This window comes from Ranitomeya variabilis, chromosome 2, assembly GCF_051348905.1.
Source record: "Ranitomeya variabilis isolate aRanVar5 chromosome 2, aRanVar5.hap1, whole genome shotgun sequence".
Classification (NCBI taxonomy): Eukaryota; Metazoa; Chordata; class Amphibia; order Anura; family Dendrobatidae; genus Ranitomeya; species Ranitomeya variabilis.
In genome coordinates this window covers 80,744,526-80,767,213 of record NC_135233.1, presented here as the reverse complement: position 1 = coordinate 80,767,213, position 22,688 = coordinate 80,744,526, and the positions used below count along the sequence as shown (strand labels likewise).

At 41.1% G+C, this 22,688-nt stretch overlaps 1 long non-coding RNA gene across 2 annotated transcripts in view; it reads left to right on the top strand.

Annotated features, from left to right (window-relative positions):
* The window catches only part of LOC143809118 (uncharacterized), a 98,468-nt gene that overhangs the window by 51,353 nt on the left and 24,427 nt on the right, over nt 1-22,688 (top strand). The window contains exons 3-4 of one of the 2 annotated variants that reach the window (XR_013222078.1): nt 2,344-2,477; nt 21,764-21,901. This is a non-coding gene — a long non-coding RNA (uncharacterized LOC143809118). The remainder of the gene's footprint in view (nt 1-2,343; nt 2,478-21,763; nt 21,902-22,688) is intronic. The other variant, XR_013222080.1, reaches the window with a different exon arrangement.

Genomic DNA, 22,688 nt, shown 5'->3' with positions numbered 1-22,688 from the left:
TTTTCCGGAGGTTCACAATGCAATAATATAGTGGGAAATCCGCAAAAAATCCACAAAATTAATGAACATACTGTGTTTTTTTCGCGGAAAAAAACGCATCATGTGCACAAAAATTGCGGAATGCATTCTAAATGATGGGATGCATAATGTATGCATTTTTTTCGCATTTTATAGCGTTTTTATAGCGAAAAGAACGCGAAAAATCTGCAACGTGTGCACACAGCCTAAAAAGAATGACATTATAGGCCCCCCTAAGGTCCAGTTTGGAAAACCACAAAACCTGTGATGATCTGATTAAAGAAATCTTAATGAGAGGGTGTGGATTCTGAACAGTGATCCGATTTAGTTATCGGAAATCCAAGCAGGGGCGTAACACCCACCTTTTTTCTTAACAAAGAAAAACCCTGCTGCAATGGGAGATGAGGATTGTCTTATATGACCCTAAGGCTAAGTGCACACATTGCAGAATTGCCGCGGAAATTTCCACGGCAATTCTGCAACTCCTGCCGTGGGTATATCACATGCGGAATTGGCATGCATATTCCTGCTAAAAACTAGCGTTTTGCAAGCATAATTAGCTTGCAGAATGCTAGCGTTTTCCAAGTGATCTGTAGCATCGCTTGGAAAACTGATTGACAGGTTGGCCACACTTGTCAAACATAGTGCTTGACAAATGTGACCAACTTTTTACTATTGATGCAGCCTATGCAGCATCAATAGTAAAAGATAGAATGTTAAAAATAATAAAAATAATAAAAAAAATGGTTATTCTCACCTTCCGCAGACAGCCGATGCTGTGTGTAGGACCTTCGATGACATCGCGGTCACGTGACCACGATGTCATCGCGGTCATGTGACCGCGACATCATCGCAGGTCCTTGACACACAGCATCCCTGGGAACGGAAGCGGCCGTGTGCACCGCTGAGAGGCGGGAAGACTCCGGGGGCCATCGAAGGTGAGTATATCACGATTTTTTATTTTAATTCTTTTTTTTTAACAATTATATGGTGCCCAGTCCATGGAGGAGAGTCTCATCTCCTCCACCCTGGGTACCAACCGCACATGATCTGCTTACTTCCCGCATGGTGGGCACAGCCCCATGCGGGAAGTAAGCAGATCAATGCATTCCTAGGTGTGCGAAATCCCCGCGATTCCGCAAATTTAATGAACATGCTGCATTTTTTTCTGGAATGCGATTCCGCTCAGGAAAACAACGCAGCATGTGCACAAAAAAAGCGGATTGCATTCTATTAAATAGGATGCTTAATGTGAGCGTTTTTTTCGCGGTTTTATAGTGAAAAACCGCAAAAAAAACGCAAAAAATCTGCTACGTGTGCACACAGTCTTAGCCCGACTTTGTGATTCAGTTTTTCAGGGCCTGCTCTCAGGACCTGAAGTGGTATATAGCCTGCTGTTAAGCAACTTGTCCACAGAAATTAATGGAGCAATTATAAGTTCGATAAGGTGGAAGTTCCTAACTCCCCTGTTTTGAGAGCACATCCTCAAAATCAGACAGGTATTTTGGCACAGACCTGTTGGCAACCCTGGGATATGAGTGTACATGCAGTGCCTTTGACAGTACTCACTCCACCTTACTACCTCCGGAGACTGTCAGTCCACTACAAGATTTTGTAACATCAGCCAAAGTAGTCCAAGAACCAGAGGGGAGGGAAATCCCTCTAGCACATAACAATCAATAGACTCCGAGTGCATGGCCCCTACCTGCAGACGTATATCTTGAACGACCTGAATAAAATGTCTTAAAGGTGCAGAATCTATAGCTATTATCGGTATAGCTGAGTGGGTTTTCATTACTTCTATCCCTGAGTATTCAGTCCTTGTTGCTACAAGGTATGACAAACTACTAAAGGGAGATCCAATCATTTGAGGCATTTCATAATCTAATTTTTCACTGTATTGCACATATTTATTAGATCCTGCTTCCATTACTGTAACTCATTGGCCATATATTGATCCCTGGATGCTTGACAACTCAGACTATTCACTGACTCCCTATTTCTTCTTTTAATGTCAGTATACTTTGGTATAACTTTATTGAATTTGAAATTGGGTAGTTTTATAGTATACCAATGCGAAAATAGACCGTCACTGGACCCAACATTATTTGATTAATACAGCATTTTTTGTTATATTATAAAAATTGATTGGATATACTTTGTATTAATTACATTAATGACTAAGCAGCATCCCCTGTCTGGCATTTCTGCTTTTTTAATTATGTTTTAATATTAATTTCAACAAAGATTATTTATTTTATTTAATGGATCTGTTCCTTATTTTGGTCATGTACCTTTGGCTAAAACTTGTATTGCTTTTATCAGTACAGGACTAGACAATGTATGAGGATTGAAACCCTGGTCCAGGACAAACCGAGCATCAACCAGAGTAAACCCTGTCCCACTATCCAAAAAGGCAGAAAGAACCACCTTACTTTCTCCTAAATGGATCTCAGAAGGTAAAAAGAATTGTGACCTACCCACAGATTAAATATGGACACCCGAGTTCGTAACCTCCCCGCAGTATGGGCTCCTTAGTTTTCTGGTGGCTGTCCACGACCATACATGGATAGACAGCCGCCAACAAAATGACCCTTTCCCCAACAAAGAAAACACACTCCCTCTTTGTGCCAAACTGCAGGAGGACCGTTACAGAGGGTCGTACTCCCAACTGCATAGGCTCCTCTGCTGACAAAGCCCTGGATTACCCAAAAAAATGTAGATGTCTCCTTATGTCTCTCATGTAGACAGGAGTCTATTTGGATTGCTAGAGACATGGCAGCCTCAAGGGAAAGAGGGGTCTCATGTAGAACAAAAGCATCTTTTAACTTCTCAGAAAGCCGCTGAAAAAACTGATTGAGGAGCGCAGGATCATTCCACCTAGTATTTATGGACTGCTTACGAAACTCAGAGCAATACTCCTCAGCTGGCCGGTTTCCCTGCTGAAGCCAACATAATTTAGATACAGCCAGAGAGACATGGTAGGGGTCATCATATATTAGACCCAGAGCATTAAAAAATTCCTTGACCGTCTGAAGCGACTGGGAATCACAAGTGAGAAAATTTCCAGGCTTGAGGGTCACCAAGGAGAAGAGAGATTACAATCCCTACCCACTGTTCCTCGGTACTTGAGGAGTAAGGAGTAGGGACGTAACCTAAAATAAAGTTTGCAGGCTTCCCTAAAAACAGCAAACTTATTCCAACCCCTGGAGAAACTATACGGTAAAGCAATCTTGGGTTCCAACAGTGGTTGCCCAGGGTCAGTGGACCATAAGCCTGAAGTCGATGGAATGGACTGAGCATGAAAATATATTCATAGACTTATTTTTGAATGAGCTACATGCACAATTAAATCATTTGGCATGTTAAGTCCTACTTACAGATTCCCTTTAAAATTATGCTTAGACCTGTTATTTGCTATACTACAGAGATGAGATATTGACTACAGCTGTCAACAACTGTCAGCACTCAATACAAGCGAACTAAGCAAGGTTATACATGTGGAACACCTGCCAGGGCCGTGGGGTACTCAGTACCGGGTCCGGTACATAAAGGGATGTGTCACGGCGACCCGGTCAATGGCCCTGGGCACCTATGTTAAAGGGAGTCTTAAAAGGGATTTTTAAAATAATAAATGTTCGTGACGCCACGTGTGGTATTCGGTCAGGGATGACCAATGCTGCTTTAAGGGGTCCTCTGGGGTGATGTTATGTTAGCCAGATGGTATAACTTCCCACAGGTGAAGTAGGTCCCCAGGGCTCCCGGTGAATAGATGGAAGACGGTGAGTGGTGCAGTAAAGAATGAAGGACGCAGTTGTGCTGTCTTTTTACCTGGTTTACTGATGGTAGCAGGCAGCCACAGTCCAGGGCACTAGATCACAGGTACAGGCAGGGTCCAGCTGACTTGGAAGCGAGTTCAGAGTCCAGCTTTACCAGGTGAAGTTAAAAGCCTTCCTCTTAGCGCATGGTATTATAGTCCCTTACTGCCTATGGCTTCTAAGCAAGGTCCTCTCAGTTATCTCTGTCCTTTATTGAAGTGGGACACAAACCGGTAAGACAGGTGACTCGAGCCTTTTTACAGAGTGTATATCATGACCCGGGCTCTAAGTGTCACTGTGTCTCTTGGGTGTTAGGGTGGACAGGTTACGTGTAGTTTAGCTGTCCTACCAGTTTCTGGTGTGCCTCCTAGAGTACGACACAACCTCAGTCTTCCGGTTACTGGTATCTGCGTTGTCAGGGAGGTAGCCCAGTCAGAGTCATTCTCCCTTGTTGTCACTCTCCTGTGCTTCGCTCTCCGACACGTTAGCTAAAGTCTGTTCTTCCTTCTGTATCTCGCTATCTAGGAGCTACAGCACCTCAGGCTGTATGGCCCCTCACCCGTCCTTCTGCCTCAAACTGCTCCAGTTTGCTGTCCGGCACCAACTGTAACTCTTCCTAACTGCCTAGCAACTGCCTAACAACTAACTCCTCCTCCCGACCAGAGAGAGCAGCTCCCCTGAAGTCGGGTGTAGAGCTCCCCCTTCTGGCATGGAGTCAGAATGGTGTTGTATGTGCTAATTACCTGTTAAAAGTAATCTTCCATTGCTTCCAAGTGTGACATCACTCTCCCCATGAGGAAAGCAATGCCACTGTGACAACCAGGACCCTGGGGCGTCACACATCTCTAGTCCAGTCATGTGACCACCCACTCGCTTCACCGACATCAGAGAATGCTGACAGTGTGCGGTGCTCATGCTGTGAGGATTCAGAAGACTGCAGACACATTTAGCAATAGATCAGACAACGCAATTAACTTTGCATTACAATCGAGTGAACTGAAAAAGTGGTTTTCCATGACTATAATACTTATGGCTTGTCCTTACAGTAGTCTATCAATAGTACAGTATATCAATATACTCATAGGAGTCCTCTGATGCTCTGTAGCAATTTAGAACTGTTTATAGTTAAAAATGAAGTCAAGGTTTTTTTAATCTATCCACTCTATTATTACAATTAAATATGACTCACATTGAGTTAGTCATTATTAGGAGAAATGCTTCTCTTTACATAAATACACAGTGCATTAATTGTCTTCCCATTTCAAATTATATTAAGAAACCATTGTTAAATTTTATCTGTATTCAATGCATTATGGAAGATCTAACTGAACAATTCAAGACTTTATAAGTAATCATTATTAAGCATGATCAATAAGTGTATAAATTATTTGTTTATGTAGACATTCTTTTTATTACCAATTGCATATTTGAGAACATAAGCAGTTTGAGTTTAAGCCACTGTGCTTGTTTCTTAAAGCAATATTTCAATCTCAGTAAGTTATGGCATATTATTAAAGGGGTTTTCTCAATGTCACAAATTACTAAAACGGCAAAGTGCTTGTAAAAACAACTTGGCCTTAGAAATCTTGTGTATGCTTAAGAATTCAGGGAAATGTAAGTTTACTGCTAACTGCCCATTGCATTAGTTGTCTCCTAGGCAAGAAGCAAAGCGCTCACAAGCTCATTCCCAAATGGCTTGTAAGTGCTTTTAGGAAACTGGCCAGATTCCTGGACCTGGCCAATCGCAGTGCCATTGCACACCTCCTATGCTACAGAAACACAGCTGCCTCTACTTTCAGCATCATAGAGAGCACAATTTGGACAAGCAGCTCAACCCACGGGTCACCGCTTCCCAGAAATCAGAAAGACAGAAGGCAGGGGAGCAGTGTGCTCCTGAAAATTGATGATTTGATGAACAACTCTTTAAGATATGCAATCATTTAATGATCATAGGAGCTAAAAACTTTGAGACTCACAAAATCTTGAGAATGAATAGTCAGGCACTGCCTTCACTTAACAGTTTTCTCTTTGAACAAAATTCTTCCGGCCACCCACTACATTGCAGCTGCATTAAAGTGGATGCTGCTGTCTGCAATCCTCTGTACAGTCAGGTGAGGAAGAGATCACTGCTGTGCAGGGAAAAACTACAAACAAGATGTAGAACTGAAGTAGCATCGTGGCCCCTTCAATTTTGAGATCCGTTGGGGTCCCAGAAGTTAGACATATGGCATATCCTAGACATATTCCAACACTTGCTAAGATTTAAAATACAACTTTAAACGATCATGCTATTCTTTAAATATGAAAGGCAACATTAAAGAAAAAGCGCCAAATTCTTCTTGGGTCAAATCAAAGTCTTGCCTTTTGGGGTCCAATCTGTAATGCATCTTTTACAACTCTTGTGCATCTTTATGTGTTAAAGGGACTTTTGGATACAATCAAGCAAAAGGGTGGTGGGATATTGCTGACAACTCTGCAGCTTTGGAAGTTACACATCTACTGTCCTGAAATAATTACAATATCCTGCTAGAGAAGCAAGAACAATATGCGGAAACAGGGCCGAGACATGGTATTTTGGTGTCATAGAAATATGAGAATAATGTTATCTTCTTCCCAAAGGAATGGATAAGAGACTAAGATAAAAGTACCCCCTATCACACCTTTCACCCAAGTGGGTAAGCAAACCAGTTAATATCAACATTCATCCGTGCTCTGATGACCACTTCCACTAGGATTGCCAACTTTTTCACTAAAAGAAATAAAAGTCACAGTAAATTTAAAAAACGTTGTGGTTTAATACATGGTGCATTTTCACACTTATGGCACTTTTACATTGGCTAATATTCCTTCAGATACTAACATTGACGACCCATTAGTCACAATAATTGAGTAATGGGAATGGGTCCAAAGCCTCTTGTTCATCGAGCATAAAAATCATTTATGAAAAAGGAAAAATTATTGTTCATCTTTAAAACATTGTGTAATGTAAATGAAGATTGTTTGCTCATTCAACAATCAGACTGGCAAAAAGGAGAAGTGGAAATTCATAACCAAAGCGGATATGGCTGTCAGTGATTGGTTAATTGTGTTCCAATTCAATTATTCAGTAGCAGTTGGAACAAGCAAATATTTGTATTATATTTGCAATATTTTTGTCATAGTGTTCAACTTTATTATTGCAAATACTACCATTCATATAAAACTGTGAAATTGATGATCAAACATGTATCACTAATTTGATCCATCATCAATGGAAATTATTGTACTATACTTCATGAATTTATTTAATCAAAATAAATAGTATCAGTTATGGGATTTGAATGTTAAACACCCCTAAACTCCAGATTATCTTTCTGTGTCAGCACAGTGCACAATGTCCAATGTTACGATGTAACGATAACTATTCAACCATTTCACAAAACTTGTGTTGTGTAAACACTTGTCTGATATGTGTAAGGTGCCCGAGAAAGGTAGATGTGGGCGAGCTGCTGCTCCAGCTCGCTCTGGCACCCTACAGACAAAATGTGTCCCAGTCCTAGCGTGCCACTGTGAGTGGAGTGCATCACACTTTCTCCATTGGCTCCAGGATTTCCTTTTCTGGAACCTTGACTGCAATCAATCAAGAGGACACAGTATTCATAAAAACAATCAAACTTTTACTTGACAACTGGTAGTCTTTACAAACAGGCATAAAGAACAAGGCCTAAAGGGTTGTCTTCTTTCCCACAGGTACCGGACACAACTTCAGCCTTGGTTCTCGGTATGGGCATCCCTCTAACTTCACTAGCACTAGGAATTCTTCTCCACCACTAGCAATGCACCTGGTTTGCATTACCTCCTGACTGTTAGAGTTTGAGTACATCTTTCCCTGTAACTTCACAGGCTGAGTGTGTCCAAGGGCCCAGATGTCCATCTCGAGATTTCCAGGCCAGCAGACAGATTCACACGGAAGGGTTCTTTGGCAATCCACTGCCCCAAGTATTAGGCCCACATTGTCCCTAGCAGCCTATCACCTGCAACTGCTGTGGTCACTTCTCAGTATTCTCCTCAACTGAACTCAACACTTCCTGAACTTGGCACTAACTCTCAGTTCCCTGTTGTGAATTTGGATTCTGGGCTCCCCCGGTGGCTACTGGTGGAATTGAACTGGTGTCTTCATCTTCTCTGTTCACCTGTTCCCATCAAGATGTGGGAGTCGCTATATAACCTTGCTTCTCTGTTAGTTGCTTGCCGGTCAACAATGTTATCAGAAGCCTCTCTGTGCTTGTTCCTGCTCCTAGACAACTACTAGATAAGTTGGACTCTTGTCCATGTTTGTTTTTGCATTTTTGTTCCAGTTCACAGCTGTAGTTTCGTTACTGTGTCTGGAAAGCTCTTGTGAACAGGAATTGCCACTCTGGTGTTATGAGTTAAGGCCAGAGTCTTAAAGTAATTTCTGGATGGTGTTTTGATAGGGTTTTCAGCTGACCATGAAAGTGTCCTTTCTGTCTTCTGCTATGTAGTAAGTGGACCTCAAATTTGCTAAACCTATTTTCATACTACGTTTGTTATTTCATCTTAACTCACCGCCAATACATGTGGGGGGCCTCTGTCTCCTTTCGGGGTATTTCTCTAGAGGTGAGCTAGGACTAATATTTTCCTCTGCTAGCATTATTTAGTCCTCCGGCTGGTGCTGGGCATCTAGAATCAACGTAGGCATGCTACCCGGCCACTGCTAGTTGTGCGTTAGGTTTAGTTCATGGTCAGCTCAGTTCCCATCTTCCAAGAGCTAGTTCCTATATATGCTGATGCTATGTTCTCTTGCCATTGAGATCATGACTTTTTGACCGGCCCACTAAAGGGTTAAAATCCTTGGCTGAGAAAGGAGAGAAATAAGAAGTCTGCTGAAATTTTTTTTTTATTTTTTTTTCTCTCTCCTAATCTTTGAATGGCTCTGTGTCCACCTGTTTGTAATGGATCTTCAGAGTGTAACTGCAGGTTTGAATAATCTCGCCACGAAGGTACAAAATTTGCAAGACTTTGTTTGTCATGCACCTGTATCTGAGCCGAGAATTCCTTTGCCGGAATTTTTCTCGGGGAATAGATCTGGGTTTCAGAATTTTCGAAATAATTGCAAATTATTTTTGTCCTTGAAATTTCGCTCTGCCGGAGACCCTGCACAGCAGGTCAGGATTGTGATTTCCTTGCTCCGGGGCGACCCTCAAGACTGGGCTTTTTCATTGACACCAGGGGATCCTGCGTTGCTCAATGTGGATGCGTTTTTTCTGGCCTTGGGGTTGCTTTATGACGAACCTCATTTAGAGCTTCAGGCAGAAAAAACTTTGATGTCCCTATCTCAGGGGCAAGATGAAGCGGAAATTTACTGCCAAAGATTCCGTAAATGGTCTGTGCTTACTCAGTGGAATGAGTGCGCCCTGGCGGCGACTTTCAGAGAGGGTCTCTCTGATGCCATTAAGGATGTTATGGTGGGGTTCCCTGTGCCTGCGGGTCTGAATGAGTCCATGACAATGGCTATTCAGATCGATAGGCGTTTGCGGGAGCGCAAACCAGTGCACCATCTGGCGGTGTCCACTGAGAAGTCGCCAGAGAGTATGCAGTGTGATAGAATTCTGTCCCGAAGCGAGCGGCAGAATTTTAGACGGAAAAATGGGTTGTGTTTCTATTGTGGTGATTCTACTCATGTTATATCAGCATGCTCTAAGCGCACTAAAAAGCTTGATAAATCTGTTTCCATTTGCACCTTACCGTCTAAGTTTATTCTATCTGTAACCCTGATTTGCTCTTTGTCATCTATTACCACGGACGCCTATGTCGACTCTGGCGCCGCTTTGAGTCTTATGGATTGGTCCTTTGCCAAACGCTGTGGGTATGATTTAGAGCCTTTGGAGACTTCTATTCCTCTGAAGGGGATTGACTCCACCCCATTGGCTAATAATAAACCACAATACTGGACACAAGTAACTATGCGTATTAATCCGGATCACCAGGAGATTATTCGCTTTCTGGTGCTGTATAATCTACATGATGATTTGGTGCTAGGATTGCCTTGGCTGCAATCTCACAACCCAGTCCTCGACTGGAGAGCTATGTCTGTGTTGAGCTGGGGATGTAAGGGGGCTCATGGGGATGTACCTATGGTTTCCATTTCATCATCTATTCCCTCTGAAATTCCTGAGTTCCTGTCTGACTATCGTGACGTCTTTGAAGAATCCAAGCTTGGTTCGTTACCTCCGCACCGAGAGTGCGATTGTGCCATAGATTTAATCCCGGGTAGTAAATACCCAAAGGGTCGTTTATTTAATCTGTCTGTGCCTGAACATGCTGCTATGCGAGAATATATAAAGGAGTCCTTGGAAAAGGGACATATTCGTCCATCGTCATCTCCCTTAGGAGCCGGTTTTTTCTTTGTGTCAAAAAAAGACGGCTCTTTGAGACCATGTATTGATTATCGGCTTTTGAATAAGATCACTGTTAAATACCAATACCCATTGCCGTTGCTGACTGATTTGTTTGCTCGCATAAAGGGGGCCAAGTGGTTCTCTAAGATTGACCTTCGTGGGGCGTATAACTTGGTGCGAATCAGGCAGGGGGATGAGTGGAAAACCGCATTTAATACGCCCGAGGGCCACTTTGAGTATTTAGTGATGCCTTTTGGTCTTTCAAATGCTCCGTCAGTTTTCCAGTCCTTTATGCATGATATTTTTCGCGATTATTTGGATAAATTTATGATTGTGTATCTGGATGATATTCTGATTTTTTCGAATGACTGGGACTCTCATGTCCAACAAGTCAGGAGGGTTTTTCAGGTTTTGCGGTCTAATTCTTTGTGTGTGAAGGGTTCTAAGTGTGTTTTTGGGGTACAGAGGATTTCCTTTTTGGGATATATTTTTTCTCCCTCTTCCATTGAAATGGATCCTGTCAAGGTTCAAGCTATTTGTGATTGGACGCAGCCCTCTTCTCTTAAGAGTCTTCAGAAATTTTTGGGCTTTGCTAACTTTTATCGTCGATTTATTGCTGGTTTTTCGGATATTGCTAAGCCATTGACCGATTTGACTAAGAAGGGTGCTGATGTTGCTGATTGGTCCCCTGATGCTGTGGAGGCCTTTCGGGAGCTTAAGCGCCGTTTTTCCTCTGCCCCTGTGTTGCGTCAGCCTGATGTTGCTCTACCTTTTCAGGTTGAGGTCGACGCTTCTGAGATCGGAGCTGGGGCAGTGTTGTCACAGAAAAGTTCTGACTGCTCCGTGATGAGGCCTTGTGCCTTCTTTTCCCGTAAATTTTCGCCCGCTGAGCGGAATTATGATGTTGGGAATCGGGAGCTTTTGGCCATGAAGTGGGCTTTTGAGGAGTGGCGCCATTGGCTGGAGGGGGCCAGACATCAGGTGGTGGTATTGACTGACCACAAAAATTTGATTTATCTTGAGACCGCCAGGCGCCTGAATCCTAGACAGGCGCGCTGGTCATTATTTTTCTCTCGGTTTAATTTTGTGGTGTCATACCTACCGGGTTCTAACAATGTTAAGGCTGATGCCCTTTCTAGGAGTTTTGAGCCTGACTCGCCTGGTAACTCTGAGCCCACAGGTATCCTTAAGGATGGAGTGGTATTGTCAGCCGTTTCTCCAGACCTGCGGCGGGCCTTGCAGGAGTTTCAGGCGGATAGACCGGATCGTTGCCCACCTGATAAACTGTTTGTTCCTGATGATTGGACCAGTAGAGTCATCTCTGAGGTTCATTCTTCTGCGTTGGCAGGTCATCCTGGCATTTTTGGTACCAGGGATTTGGTGGCAAGGTCCTTCTGGTGGCCTTCCCTGTCACGAGATGTACGAGGCTTTGTGCAGTCTTGTGACGTTTGTGCTCGGGCCAAGCCTTGTTGTTCTCGGGCTAGTGGATTATTGTTGCCCTTGCCTATTCCTAAGAGGCCTTGGACGCACATCTCGATGGATTTTATTTCAGATCTGCCTGTTTCTCAGAAGATGTCTGTCATCTGGGTGGTGTGTGACCGTTTCTCTAAGATGGTCCATTTGGTTCCTCTGCCCAAGTTGCCTTCTTCTTCCGAGTTGGTTCCTCTGTTTTTTCAAAATGTTGTTCGTTTGCATGGTATTCCTGAGAATATCATTTCTGACAGAGGGACCCAATTCGTGTCTAGATTTTGGCGGGCATTCTGTGCTAGGATGGGCATAGATTTATCTTTTTCGTCCGCTTTCCATCCTCAGACGAATGGCCAGACCGAGCGGACTAATCAGACCCTGGAGACATATCTGAGGTGTTTTGTGTCTGCTGACCAGGATGATTGGGTTGCTTTTTTGCCATTGGCGGAGTTCGCTCTCAATAATCGGGCCAGCTCTGCCACTTTGGTGTCCCCGTTTTTCTGTAATTCGGGGTTTCATCCTCGATTTTCCTCTGGTCAGGTGGAATCTTCGGATTGTCCTGGAGTGGATGCTGTGGTGGAGAGATTGCATCAGATCTGGGGGCAGGTGGTGGACAATTTGAGGTTGTCCCAGGAGAAGACTCAGCTTTTTGCCAACCGCCACCGTCGTGTTGGTCCTCGGCTTTGTGTTGGGGATTTGGTGTGGTTGTCTTCTCGTTTTGTCCCTATGAGGGTCTCTTCTCCTAAGTTTAAGCCTCGGTTCATCGGCCCGTATAAGATATTGGAGATCCTTAACCCTGTTTCCTTCCGTTTGGACCTCCCTGCATCCTTTTCTATTCATAACGTTTTTCATCGGTCATTATTGCGCAGGTATGAGGTACCGGTTGTGCCTTCCGTTGAGCCTCCTGCTCCGGTGTTGGTTGAGGGTGAGTTGGAGTACGTTGTGGAGAAAATCTTAGACTCCCGTGTTTCCAGACGGAGACTCCAGTATCTGGTCAAGTGGAAGGGATACGGCCAGGAGGATAATTCTTGGGTGAATGCATCTGATGTTCATGCCTCTGATCTGGTTCGTGCCTTTCATAGGGCCCATCCTGATCGCCCTGGTGGTTCTGGTGAGGGTTCGGTGCCCCCTCCTTGAGGGGGGGGTACTGTTGTGAATTTGGATTCTGGGCTCCCCCGGTGGCTACTGGTGGAATTGAACTGGTGTCTTCATCTTCTCTGTTCACCTGTTCCCATCAAGATGTGGGAGTCGCTATATAACCTTGCTTCTCTGTTAGTTGCTTGCCGGTCAACAATGTTATCAGAAGCCTCTCTGTGCTTGTTCCTGCTCCTAGACAACTACTAGATAAGTTGGACTCTTGTCCATGTTTGTTTTTGCATTTTTGTTCCAGTTCACAGCTGTAGTTTCGTTACTGTGTCTGGAAAGCTCTTGTGAACAGGAATTGCCACTCTGGTGTTATGAGTTAAGGCCAGAGTCTTAAAGTAATTTCTGGATGGTGTTTTGATAGGGTTTTCAGCTGACCATGAAAGTGTCCTTTCTGTCTTCTGCTATGTAGTAAGTGGACCTCAAATTTGCTAAACCTATTTTCATACTACGTTTGTTATTTCATCTTAACTCACCGCCAATACATGTGGGGGGCCTCTGTCTCCTTTCGGGGTATTTCTCTAGAGGTGAGCTAGGACTAATATTTTCCTCTGCTAGCATTATTTAGTCCTCCGGCTGGTGCTGGGCATCTAGAATCAACGTAGGCATGCTACCCGGCCACTGCTAGTTGTGCGTTAGGTTTAGTTCATGGTCAGCTCAGTTCCCATCTTCCAAGAGCTAGTTCCTATATATGCTGATGCTATGTTCTCTTGCCATTGAGATCATGACAGTTCCCCCTCTCTAATCTGGGCAGGATATGAACCCTTACACTATCTCTATGCCTGCTTTGTTACTGGGCAAACTTCACCTTTCACCTACATTCTAGACAGTGACATCTTGTAATCATTAGTTAGAACTGCCGCCCACAGCAAAATGAACACTTATCACAAGGAAACATATCAGAAACTAAACATAATTCACATTCTACATATTCTATACCTCAGTAGTATTGATTTTTTCAGTGGGGAACATGGAAGCTGGTCCATTCCTTACACATGGTTGGCTAGTCATGAATTGTGATTGCATTATTCATCATTTAAACAATTATTTGCTCATCTAAATGAATGATTAGATCTGAGAATTACTCATTACTAGAGATGGGCAGACACCTGGGTATTTGGATCCAGAGGGCTCAGCCAAACAGTTACAAAAAGTTTGGGTTCAGGAACTAGAACAGTAAGCGGACCCAAACCCAAACCCGGACCCCATTCACTTGAATGGGGGGCCCGAACGTCCAGTGTTTGCTACGCTGTCATGTGCATGAAAGCGTAGCAAGCTTTTGAGCACAACTGTATAGTCTACATGAGGTAGAGAGTAATTAAAAATAAATAATAATATAAAAAACAAAGTAATGGTGCATAATTCAAAATCTTCAGTAGAAACATCACGTGAATTGCCCAAATGTGAACCATGGAGCCAGTATGGCATCTGATTGAAAGAGGTAATGATTCACAGTCAAACGCAGTATGGAAACCATTACTAACTTATAGAAGATGCCCAAATTTAAGTGACATACTAGTTTATAATCAGCTGAATCCAAATTCAACAAGTTGGTTGGAAAAAGAATTCCCAAAAAATATTTTAAATGTGGAAGTTGTTTGTTCTGTCATTAGTACAATAAATCCAATACAGATACTGCAGGTCCCGTTCTTCATTATGTATCTGTTTTTATTTCTTGCAGGACTAATTTTGTAGTATATGTTATTTTTTGCACTTGTAGGTCTTATTATTATATCGAAAAAAAAAAAGCATTAGACCCCTATTTGTACAGTTCCCTGAGCATTTTCGCTCAATTACATCAAGAAAGGGTTCTCCCTTGTTGATTAAACAAACACATGAGAGACTGCCACAGATCTGATCCATAAAGGTACCGTCACACTCAGCGACACTGCAGCGATATAGACAACGAGCCGATCACTGCAGCGTCGCTGTTTAGGTCGCTGTAGAGACGTCAAACACAGCAGCTCCAGAACGATGCAGGAGTGATCCTGTGACGTAACGGTGACTCATTTATCGTTCTCACAGGTCGTTAGCTCCATGTAAAACATTGCTGACATCGTTGCTTTTGCTGTCAAACACGACGATACACGCCGATCTGACGACCAAATAAAGTTCTGGACTTCTAGCTCCAACCAGCGATATCACAGCGGGATCCAGATCGCTGCTGCGTGTCAAACACAACGAGATCGCTATCCAGGAAGCTGCAACGTCACGGATCGCTGTCGTTCTTGTTGTAAAGTTGCTCAGTGTGAAAGTACCTTAAGTCCTGCAGGTTGCAGATCTTGAAAAGATTAAATACCCACCGCAAGGTGGTGACCATCAAAAATTATTATTAAAGAGAGAAGCAAGAGAAGTGCACAAGATCCCATAGGTCTGAATGAAAAGATTGATATGTCTGTGTTTTTATAAGTTTTTATATGTTTATATTAATGTTTGTCTGCACAATGATGTCCACTAAGAACAGACATAAGAAGAAGTAGATTCTTATTAGTACACACCTGGTCCTGTAGAAGCGTTGGCGCAAAGCAAAACAGCCAACGTTCTCCATGCTGCCTGCTTCCCACCTGCTAACTACTTTTTGGTCCATGATACACACATGGTCAAAATTGTTGGTACCCCTCGTTTAATGACAGAAAAACCCACAATGGTCACAGAAATAACTTGAATCTGATCAAATTAATAATAAATAAAAGATCTATGAAAATTAACAAATGAAAGTCAGACATTGCTTTTCAACCATGCTTCCACGGAATTAAAAAAATATATAAAACTCATGAAATAGGCCTGGACAGAAATGATGGTACCCCTGAAAATGTGACAAAAGGGACATGATAAATCAAATTGTGTCCACTAACTAGCATCACAGGTGTCTACAATCTTGGAATCAGTGAGTGGCCTGTATATAGGGCTACAGATACTCACTGTGCTGTTTGGTGACATGGTGTGTATCACACTCAACATGGACCAGAGGAAGCGAAGGAAAGAGTTGTCTCAGGAGATTAGAAAGAAAATTATAGACAAACATGTTAAAGGTAAAAGTTATAAGACCATCTCCAAGCAGCTTGATGTTCTTGTGACTACAGTTGCACATATTATTCAGAAATTTAAGACACATGGGACTGTAGCCAACCTCCCTGGACATTGCCGTAAGAAGAAAATTGATGACCAATCAAAGAGACGGTTAATAATACGAATGGTAACAAAAGAGGCCAGAAAAACTTCTAAACAGATTAAAGGTGAACTTCAAGCTCAAGGAACATCATTCTCAGATTGCACCATCCGTTGTTGTATGAGCCAAAGTGGACTTCATGGGAGATGACCAAGAAGGAAACCATTGTTGAAAAAAAATCATAAAAAAGCCAGACTGGAATTTGCCAATCTACATGTTGAAAAGCCACAAAGCTTCTGGGAGAATGACCTATGGACAGATGAGACAAAAGTGGAACTTTTTGGCAAGGCGTATCAGCTGTATGTGCACAGATGGAAAAATGAAGCATATCAAGAAAAGAACACTGTCCCTACTGTGAAACATGGAGGAAGCTCTGTTATGTTCTGGGGCTGCTTTGCTGCATCTGGCACAGGGTGTCTAGAATCTGTGCAGGGTACAATGAAATTTCAAGACTATCAAGGGATTGTAGAGAGAAATGTGCTGCCCAGTGTCAGAAAGCTTGGTCTCAGTCACAGGTCATGGGTCTTGCAACAGGATAATTATTGAAGAAACATTTTTGGCACTCAACTTGTAGAGAAGAACAATTTTATTAGCAATCACTGGTGATAAATGTTTCGGTCATACAGCTGACCTTCTTCAGTGTACTAATTGTTCCTAAGATGTCTGGATAGTTGAAATGTTGGAAATTGTTCAAAATGTGTATTATTCACACAATAAATATTAAGAAGTCCTAATTGGGTCCTAAAAAACAGGATTCTAGAAAAGATAGCCCCTCATGTGAGCCCAATCTTATTCTTGCATAGGGTGCAGGTATCTTTTCCTAATGATGAATCTCTAATATAAGCTGCACGGACCTGAGCGTGGGACCAATGGGACATTTGCCACTATTGGTGGTGGATAGTGGTGTCTTCTGCCGTCAGGGAACGCGGTGACCACCGCTTGTTCTGGGTAGTGGACACCGTGTTCCCTGACAGCAGGAGACACCACTTTCCACCACTGATAGTAGCAAATGTCCCATTGGTCCCACGCTCAGGTCCGTGCAGCATATTTCAGAGATTCATAATTAGGAAAAGATACCTGCACCCCATGCAAGAATAAGATTGGGCTCACATGAGGGGCTATCTTTTATAGATTCCTGTTTTTTAGGACCCAATTAGGACTTCTTACTATTTATGGTGTGAATAATACACATTTTGAACAATTTCCAACATTTCAACTAGCCAAACATCTTAGGAACAATTAGTATATTGAAGAAGGTCAGATGTATGACCGAAACGATTATCACCAGTGATTGCTAATAAAATTGTTCTTCTCTACCAGTTGAGTGCCAAAAATTTTTCTTCAAAATTTATCTGGTGTGGGAACCTTCTTTTTGAGCACCTTCACAGCTGTGCAACGTTATACATATACACATTGCAGCAGGATAATGACTCAAAACACATAGCTAAAAACACCCAAGAATGGATAAGAGGAAAACATTGGACTATTCTGAAGTGGCCTTCTATGAGCCCTGACCTAAATCCTATGGAGCATCTTTGCAAAGAGCTGGAACATGCCATCTGGAAAAGGCAACCTTCAAACACGAGACAACTGGAGCAGTTTGCCCTTGAGGAGTGGGCCAAAATACCTGTCGAGAGGTGCAAAAGCCTCATTGACAGTTATAGGAATTGTTTGATTGCAGTGATTGCCTCAAAAGGTTGTGCAACAAATATTTAGTTATAAGGGTACCATCATTTCTGTCCAGGCCTATTTTTTTTTTTTTCTAAGTTATATGGAAGCATGGTTGAAAAGCAATGTCTGACTTTCATTTGTTCATTTTCATAGAGCTTTTATTTACTACTTTTGTCAGATTTAAGTTATTTCTGTGACCATTGTGGGATTTTCTGTCATTAAACGAGGGGTACCAACAAATATGACCACGTGTGCATGGAATAAAGGACTATTTTATAGAACAGTGACTGCAGCTTTTTCCTTGCTTTTTCTGACACCTGGATATTACAAAAAAGCCTGTAAATAAATAGATAAGTAATTAATTAATAACTATATGGAAATAATAAATAATAAATTATTCCAAATTCATGACCACAAAATTTAACCATTGCTGATTCAGTTGTGTAGGTATTGATCAAATTAATCGCCAGTAGAAAGGTTACATAAAGTAAATAATACAGCACCTGATTGAGATTGACTCATTAATTATAAATAGATAGAACATCACCCTGTCATACTAAAATAACCTTCTCAAAAATAGGGTGAAAAACCAAAGACAAAAAATATGAAACAAAATATGAAATTTTTATTGATAATATTAAAAGATGAACATATAGGAAGGGGAAACCGAACGAGAAAATATACAGAACTCCAGTGCAGTAATTGGAGTGGGTATATGAATACAATCTAAGCTCATGTATCAGTACCCAAAAACCCATAACATATAGCCTATACATTAATAAATTTGCAGACATGCATTAGAAAATTTCGTTATATTTTTTGTCTTTGTTTTTTCACCCTATTTTTGAGTAGGTTATTTTAGGTTACATAAAGTGCCAAAGGATAAACTAATTGCATAAAGTACTAAAACAGAAAATTGTATGTAAATCTATAAGTTACCAAAGGTATAAACAGATAGTCAATAGAATCACAGATAGTCCAGAGAAATTTGAGCTGTCAATAAATACTATCTAGTGATATTGTAGTGGAAAGTAAATGATTAGAAATTCGTGATTACAAGATTAATTCATTACTGATGCAGTTGCATATATAGTGGGGAATATAAGTATTTGCTACACTGTAAATTTTGCAAGTTTTCCCACTTACAAAGAATGGAGAGGTCTGTAATTTTTGTCATAGGCACACTTCAACTGTGAGAGCCAGAATCTTAAAATAAAAAACAAGAAAATCATATTGTATGATTTTTGCATAATTAATTTACATTTTATTGCGTGAAATAAGTATTTGATACAAAAGAAAAACAGAACTTAATATTCGGTACAGAAAGCTTTGTTTGCAATTACCAAGGTCAAACATTTCCTGTAGTTCTTGACAACGTTTGCACACACTGCAGCAGGGATTTTGTCCTGATCTTCCATACAGATCTTCTCCAGATCTTTTAAGTTTTGCGGTTGTCGCTGGGCAACATTTCCCTCCAAAGATTTTCTATAATATATAATTATTTTTTAGAACATGAAATACAATATACAAATATAAGTGCCAGTCTGTCTTTTGTTATTTGTATATCATCCCTTTGACAGAGCACTCCACCATCAAGCCTGTGGAGGTTTTATAGGTAGAATCCTACCTACCTATACATTTAGAGAGGTGTTCACACTAGATAGGTTCCCAGCAAAACTGGAGACCGCCTTGTTGGCTGCTGGGCATGTATGAATTGGCTAAATTATGTGCTAAGTATCTCCATTTTTTATTATCTAGAGCAGTAATGCTATTCATATGGCAGATAATTCATATTTACATGCTTTAGCACTACAGAGTGCAACTTTATTTCTTAGGTTCGTACTACTGCCAGATATATTACTCCAATCAGGGACTGGAGTGCATTTCTAACAAAATATAAACCACCTAAATTGCATAAATTTCCATGAATTAGACAGGCTGCCTTAGCCATGCCTCATCCTTCCCATGGTCCACCCATTTAGGCAAACCTGGCTGGAACTGGCATAAAAAGACCAGTGAGTTGCACAAAAAACTTTGCAACATTTAAAGGTGTTTTACGCCATGCTGAAAATTATAAAGGTGTACACAAGGACTAGAGTTTAGACATACTCTTGTAAATGTCTAAGTTTGTTTTTTATGGTTAAAAAGTCTTAGATTAGACTATTTAAAAGCACTTTGCAGAAGATTCAGGCCACTTTTTGTGATAAGGAACAACATAACCAGTAAATTTATATATACACTATCCATCTGCTCACTGTGATTAATGAATACGTGAACGACAATATTGCTGTAAGCATTAAAAACATAATGAACTTAGCATTTCTTGATCAAAGAAAGCCAAATACATCCAACCATGTGAAGGTGTACCTATATAATTATGGACCCTATCACTTAATGTATGTTCTACCTCTCCATCTGAATGTGGAATCCAGAATATTTATAGCATATTTGTGCACATGTACATTAATTTAATACTAAAGGTGTATGTGCCCTATTTTTTTGCTTTGTTTTGTTTGGGTTTTTTTGTAGAATATCCTATACTTTATGGCATTTTAAAACCTACTTAAATATTTTGAATTATGATTTTTGGGTATTTTTGCTAATTAAGCCATGTATATGTTTTTTTCTTTGCTTGACCTCAAGTTACTTCTACAGCATTATTTAGAAGAGCTATTATTCTGTAAATCATTTCACTTACAAGCTTAATGATTTGATGTCATTGTGAGGTCTTCCAGAGCCTTCTCTAATGTCAACCATTTGCAGTATTGTGTCATAAATATATGAGAATACTATCAATGATATATTGTTCATCTGACTTATCCACAGTTGCCTTCTATGTCCTGTTGTGTACCAGAAAAATTCCCCAGATATCCAAAATGTAGAACAATATGAAAGCTTCAAAGAACCAACAGTGGACCATGCACTAAAGCACTAGTTGTTAAAGTACTGTGGTTATGAGAGGCCATATTTCCCCTAATTGTCTTGCTTAGGGAGTGTCTTTATGTTCAAAAATCAATTAGTTCTCTTTATTAGTTTTATGACTATCTGGACTCTAGTATTACAAATAATATATTGTTAATAAAAGCAAAACTACAGTTAAAACCCAAAGTTCTAGTCTACAGTAGATGTCATGCTGCCAACCTTCCCATCCACACCTCAAGTTTTTACTCATTTACAAAATTGGTCATTATTGTAATCTGGCCTTGTGTTTTCTTGTTATGGGCTCCAACCAATAAAAATCATGCTATTTCTTATATGACATAAAATGGTAAAGGCCAGAACTGTACACAGAGGCATCAAAAGTAAAACACATAGTATAGCCTCTCTAAAAGGTGCTGAAAACAGAATAAGTTACATAGAGTTGGCGCACAAAACCACAGTTCCCGACAGTAGGAGCGGAAGACCTGTTGCTTGCTTTTTTGCTTCTCACACCAAACCATTGCAAAAGAGAGAGGCACAAACAGAGAGGGAGAGGAGCCAGATAAATAAATAACTTGGTTGCTCAACAAGTGGTGTCAAAGTGACTGTGGACTACAGTGCACTGGATTACTCATGATCCTATTAAATTATCAAAATCCTTATAACAATATGGTAAATAAATGAATATTGTCACAACAAAATTCAAAATTAAATCCTTCATGACCGGGGCTATTTCTCAGTTATGCACTTTAATTTTTTCCTATTCTTCTTCCAATAGACATATAGTATGATAACACAAAAATAGCAAAAAGTTATGGCTCATCATTGCATAGATAAAGAAACCAAGATGTCCTACCTATTCTATAAATAAATTGTATCCTTTTTTTAATAACTTTGTATGAACTTGTGCCAAAAATGTAAATGTTCTTTCAGTTTAAGTTTAATTGCTTTATAAAAGGAACAACTATGTACTTTTCTATGATCCTTTTAATATTTCACAACAACTTGCTAGCTTTAGAGGCTGCAGAATGCCATTGTGTGTTATTGTACAGTCATTAATCAACAGTTGCACTTAGAGCCATAATACAACGCTATTGTCACAGAAACTGTATTACATACTCAGACTAATAATAATGCAAATTTCTGTCCCTTTTTTACAGCTAGCACTCATGCAATTTGGACCACCTGCAGAGAGAAAGAAATAAAAATTGTAGAGGAATTTTACTGCACGGCAACCATTAGAGATGATGAAATCTTTTATAATTCAAATCCGCCAGTGTCCCGCTGCTGCAAAGCAGGTATGAGCAAACTCTACTAGGGGGAGTGGGTGAGAGAAAAAGAGGTCACACTTGCTGCACCTCAGCACAGTGCACGCTGCACCGCACCACCAGGTGGCGAAAGAGGGTAGTCAAAACGAGCCAAGTCAGTAATGGTTGGAAAGTGTAGAGTTTAAAGGGGAAAACAGAACTCATAGTCAAATACAAGCCAAGGGTCAGAACCAGCTAGGAACTAAGGTACCGGAGACGTGAGACAGAACAGAGTCAAAGTTAAGTTAGTGGGTAAAAAGCCGGACAGACGTGTGGTAGTAAAGACAGGAGACAGGAGACAAAGTCAGAGCTCAAGCCGAGTCAAACACGGAGGGGAAATACACCAGAGTCAAACTAGGTCAGGTACAGGAGACAGGTCAGACACCGGTACGGGAGGTAAGAGGCAAAATAAACACTCGGGTTTAACAGGTCAGCAGCCCAAGCAAGCCCCAAACTATCACTTACACAAGCTGTTAGCAAGAGCAACAAGAAATAGCCACTCCCAAATCAAAGAGAGGCAGAAATAGTTAACCCCACCATGACCAGGCCGGAGTAGGAGAAATAGAAAGCAAACTCCGACCCGGATCATCACAGCCAGGTTCAGTGATTTTTTTTTCTAAAATTGCAGGTACTTCTACTGCCCTGAAAAGATATGTATAAACTCTGATGTCTCTTAGGAGAGGATCAAACCCCTTTTTAATCTCTTTAATTCAAACACAGCCTCAGTAATGTCAAAGTAACCTCATCATAGAAATGTATAGTAGCCCAGTAGTAACCA